General features: G+C 42.1%; 1 protein-coding gene across 2 annotated transcripts in view; it reads left to right on the top strand.

Moving 5' to 3' along the window:
- The window catches only part of abcf2a (ATP-binding cassette, sub-family F (GCN20), member 2a), a 43,616-nt gene that overhangs the window by 7,041 nt on the left and 31,130 nt on the right, over nucleotides 1-5,445 (top strand). The gene's annotated exons all lie outside the window — the stretch shown is intronic.

A 5,445-nucleotide genomic window follows, 5' to 3' on the forward strand; every position in this document is an offset into this window, starting at 1 on the left:
GGGTTGGAGGATTTAAGCTATAGGGAGAGGCTGAACAGGCTGGGGCTGTTTTCCCTGGAGCATCAGAGGCTGAGGGGTGACCTTATAGAGGTTTACAAAATTATGAGGGGCATGTGTAGGATAAATAGGCAAAGTCTTTTCCCTGCGGTCAGGGAGTCCAGAACTAGAGGGCATAGGTTTAGGGTGAGAGGGGAAAGATATAAAAGAGACTTACTGGGCAACTTTTTCACACAGAGGGTGGTACGTGTATGGAATGAGCTGCCAGCGGAAGTGGTGGAGGCTGGTACAATTGCAACATTTAAGAGGCATTTGGATGGTATATGAATAGGAAGGGTTTGGAGGGATATGGGCCAGATGCTGGCAAGTGGGACTAGATTGGGTTAGGTTATCTGGTTGGCATGGACGTGTTGGACCAAAGGGTCTGTTTCCGTGCTGTACGTCTCTATGACTATGACTCTATGACTAAGTAATTTCTCCACCTCTCTGATTTGAATCTTCTAGCCCTTATCCTAAAACTATGATCGCTCATCCTTGATTCCCAACAAGAGGGCGTTTACTTTGTCAATCCACTTTAGTGTTTTGTTTATCTTAGTTAAATCTCTCATCCTTGTAAATTCAAGTTTAGGTGTAAACTGCTCAATAGGGTAAGCTATTGTTATGAAGATGTGGGTGTACTGTACCTTTAAGGGAGTTAAAAGTTAGCAGAACTACCTGACAGCACTGAGTGTTTTGAGCAAGATATAATATAACCTTTTGGTCCAGTAGCTAGGGTAGCTGGTTGCCCGAAAATGACAAAACAGATTCAATTAGGCCATTCAGTTTAAATTATACCCCCAAAAATACCAAACTTCAATCAAGTTTGAATTTAGTATATTGACCATCTTAAAAGCCAATGACACAATCCGATGCTTTGGGGGGGTATAGGACTGGGGAAAATTGAACAGTTGGGAGGAGAACTGCCAAGCCACCAGCATCTGCAGGCTGCCCTGAGAATATCTGTCTTAAAGGTACCTTTATGGATCTGTGACCTGTGAAGCATAATCCCTAAAAAGAAGACACAGGAAGATCCAAATAGAAGATTTGACAGCTGGCTGGTTTTGAAATTTGAATTTTTCAGTAAATCTGAATCGGAGGGTTTTATCGGACTAGTATTATAGGAGGGAAAGTAAAAGATAGGTTAGAGGGAGGAGTTGTAAATAGTTGTTAGTTAATTATTCTGTGTTATACTTTAAGAAATAAAGTTGTTAATTTTTACTTCAAGTAGTTCTTGGCCTCGAAATTTCACAGATTACTGTACGGGATAAATCCTTTCTGTGTTGGTTTAAATTGAGCAGGAGGGTTTACCCTGTGTCATAACACTCTTCATGTCTGGAATCAATCTAGTAGATCTCCTCTGAGCTGCCTCCAATGCAGCAACATCTCTCCAAATAAGGGGAATCAAAATTGTATACAATATACCAGGTGTGATCCCACAAGTGTTTGTACAGTTGCAGTAACATGTCCATACTTATATAAAAATTGAAAGATCTGTGGAATTGAATTGAATTTATTGTCACATGTACTGAGCCACCATGAAAAGCTTTGTCTTGCGAGCAATACAGACAGATCAGAGTTAAATAGCATAGATAGTAAATAATAGGTAAACAGCAGCAAAAACAAAAACACAGGGACAGGCGAATGCTAAGAGTTTGAGAGTCCATTCCGTATTCTAACAGCAGGAGGGTAGAAACTGTTTCGCAACCAGCTGGTGTGTGTGTTCAGGCTTCTGTACCTTCTCCCCGATGGTAGAGGTTGTTGACAAACATTGCCAGGGTGGGGGATGGATCTTTTAGAATGCTGGCCATCTTTCCTTGACAGCGGGCCTGGTAGATGGATCCTATAGATGGGAGGTTGGCCTTTGTGATTGTCCGGGCTGAGTTCACCACTCTCTGTAACCGTCTCCAATCTTGAATGGTACAGTTGCCATACCAGGTAGTGATACATCCAGACCGAATGCTCTCAATGGCACACCTATAAAAGTTGGCAAAGGTATTCACTGTCATGCCAAATTTCCTGAGCTGCCTGAGGAAGAAGAGATGTTGTTGGGTCTTTGTAACCAGTGGGACCACATCAAGAATCCAAGAAAGCTTGTTGTTGACCACTCCCAAGAGCTTGACACTCTTCATTCGTTCCATCTCTGTGCTGTTAATGTGTAAGATGTTGTAAATCACAAAAAACAGAAATCTTTGGAAATGCTCAGCAGGTCTGGCAGCATTTGTGAAGAGAAATCAAAGTTAATATTATGGGTCCAGTGACCCTTCCTCAGAACTGATGGTAGCGAGGTAAGTGTTGGTTTATATGCAGAAGACAGGATGAAGGAGAGGTAAGGAGCAAACAATAGAGACACAGCCTGAGCTCTCTTTAGGCTCCATCGCTACCTTTTGTTTGCCCAGGTCTCTCTGCACCAAAGCACTCTGACGTTACTCTCCAATTAGATAATAAGTTGCATTTCTATTCTTCTGATCAAAATGGAAAGCCTTTCAGTTTTCCATGTCAACCTTCATCTGCCAAATTTTGGCCCACTAACTTAACCTATCCATATCTGGTTGTAAATTTTTTTCTGCAACTTGCTTTCCTATCTATTTAGTGACATCTGCATATTTGGCCATACTATTGTTTGTCCCGTCATATCAATTATAATACTTCCCATGTTATCCCTACATAACATGATATCATTAGTATCTAGAAATCTATCACACTGTACTTGAACATACTCTATGAACTTTCAAAGGATTCCAAAGACACTGTCCTCTAGTTTAAAAAAAAAGTTCTTATCAATTTCCAAAATGGCCTATTCCTTGTCATGAAACTCTCCTTATTCTAGAACACGTCTTTCTGCAATGTCCCTGCTGCATCCAGTAAGAATTTTAGTTTCAATAAGAGTAGTGCCAGATGATTAGAGGGTGGCAAATGTTTTTCCCCAATTCAAGAAAGAGAAGAGGGATAATCCTGGGAATTACAGACTAGTCAGTCTTAAGTCTGTGGTGGGCAAATTATAGGAGAGGATTCTGAGAGACAGGATTTATGGTTACTTGTAAAACCAGAGTTTGATTTGAGACAGTCAGCGTGGCTTTGAGAGGGCCAGGTTATGCCTACAGCCTCATTGAATTCTTTGAGGATGTAACAAAATACGTTGAAGGTAGAGCAGTGAATGTGGTGTACATGGATTTTAGCAATGTGTTTGATAAGGTTTCCCAAAGTAGGCTCATTCAGAAAGTAAGGACGCATGGGGTACGGGGAAATTTGGCTGTCTGGATACTGAATTGGCTGGCCTTCAGAAGACAGAGGGTGGTAGATGGACAGTATTCAGCCTGGAACTCAGTGACCAGTGGTGTTCCACAGGGATCTGTTCTGGGATCGCTGTTCTTTGTAATGTTTATAAATGACTTGGAAGAGAAAGTGGAAGGGTGGGTTAGTAAGTTTGCTAATTACACGAAGATTGATGGAGTTGTAGATAGTGTGGAGGGGCTGTTATAGGTTGCAGTGGAACATTGACAGGGTGCAGAGCTGGGCTTAGAAGTGGCAGATGGAATTCAACCTGGAAAAGTGAAGTAATTCATTTTGGAAGGTTGAATTTGAATGCAGAATACAGAGTTAAAGGCAGGATTCTTGGCAGTGTGGAGGAACAGAGGGATCTTGGGTCCATGTCCATAGATCCCTCAAAGTTGCCACCCAAGTTGATAGGGTTGTTAAGAAGGTGTTTCGTGGGGGTTGGCTTTCATTAACAGGGGGAATTGAGTTTAAGAGCCGTGAGGTTATACTGCAGCTCTATAGAGCCCTGGTTAGACCGCTCTTGGAAAATTGTGTCCAGTTCTCATGATAGGAATGATGTAGAAGCTTTAGAGAGAGTGCAGAGGAGATTTGCCAGGATGTTGCCTGGACTGAGGGCATGTCTTATTGTCGAAGCAGAATTTATTTAGCAGGGATCCGTGAGAGCAAAAGAAATCAACAAACCTCAAAAATCAATTGAACTGACAACAATCAGCCTTTTTTTGTAAATACTGCAGCCGTTTGGCTGAGACTTTGAAAGAGGAGGGATCCAGGTCCTTCCCTATTTTCCTTCCAAGTTTCGTGCCTTACAAAAGAAAAAGAACACATTAAAATATGCTGAACACTTATAGATTATCATGAAATGTGCGTCATCTGTAACACCGAACCTTAGTCTAAAAAAATTAATCATTTGCGCCATTCCATGACACACTTTCTATTATACGGACCTTTTGTTTAGGCTAAGATCTACAGTTCGAAATATACAAGGAGCCGTGAAAAAGACTACTGAAGTTTTATCAAACTTACAGAATTTGTTTACATTTGACCTGGTCTTGAAAGCTGTTTCTAATCTTTAGTCTTTTAACCTACTGAACTATAACCCTAGAATTAACCAATTTTTTTCCCATAATGCAGTGTTAAATCTTCCCCACAATACCACATTATGAAGAAAGGTTGAGGGAGCTAGGGCTTTTCTCATTGGAGCAAAGAAGGCTGAGATGTGACCTGATAGAGATGTGCAAGCTAATAAGAGGTATAAATAGAGTGAATAATCGAAGCCTTTTTCCCCAGGCAGAAATGGCTGTCAGAAGGGGGCATAATTTTAAGGTGATTGGAGGCAGGTTTAGGTGAGGTGTCAGAAGTTGGATCTTTACAGTGTGTGGTGGGTGCGTGGAATGCACTGCCAGTAGTGGTAGTAGAGTCAGATACATTAGGGATGTTTAAGCAACTCTTGAATAGGCACATGGCTGACAGTAAAATGAAGGGTATGTAGTTTGTGGGCGGCATGGTGGCACAGTGGTTAGCACTGCTGCCTCACAGCGCCAGAGACCCGGGTTCAATTCCCGACTCAGGCGACTGACTGTGTGGAGTTTGCACATTCTCCCCGTGTCTGCGTGGGTATCCTCCGGGGGCTCCGGTTTCCTCCCACAGTCCAAAGATGTGCAGGTCAGGTGAATTGGCCATGCTAAATTGCCCGTAGTGTTAGGTAAGGGGTAAATGTAAGGGGTATGGATGGGTTGCGCTTTGGCGGGTCGGTGTGGACATGTTGGGCCGAAGGGCCTGTTTCCACACTGTAATGTAATCTAATCTAATCTAATCTAATCTAGTTTAGTTTGATCATAGAATAGGATAAAAGATTGGCACAACATCAAGGGCCAAAGAGAGGGCATGAAAAATCTTTGGCGGATAGGATCAAGGATAACCCAAAGGCATTTTATGCGTATGTGAGAAACATGAGAATGACGAGAACGAGGGTAGGTCCGATCAAGGACAGTAGTGGGAGACTGTGTATTGAGTCAGAAGAGATAGGAGAGGTCTTGAATGAGTACTTTTCTTCAATATTTACGAACGAAAGGGACCGTATTGTTGAAGAGGAGAGTGTGAAACAGACTGGTAAGCTAGAAGAGATACTTGTTA

Source organism: Chiloscyllium plagiosum, chromosome 4 (genome assembly GCF_004010195.1).
Source record: "Chiloscyllium plagiosum isolate BGI_BamShark_2017 chromosome 4, ASM401019v2, whole genome shotgun sequence".
NCBI lineage: Eukaryota > Metazoa > Chordata > Chondrichthyes > Orectolobiformes > Hemiscylliidae > Chiloscyllium > Chiloscyllium plagiosum.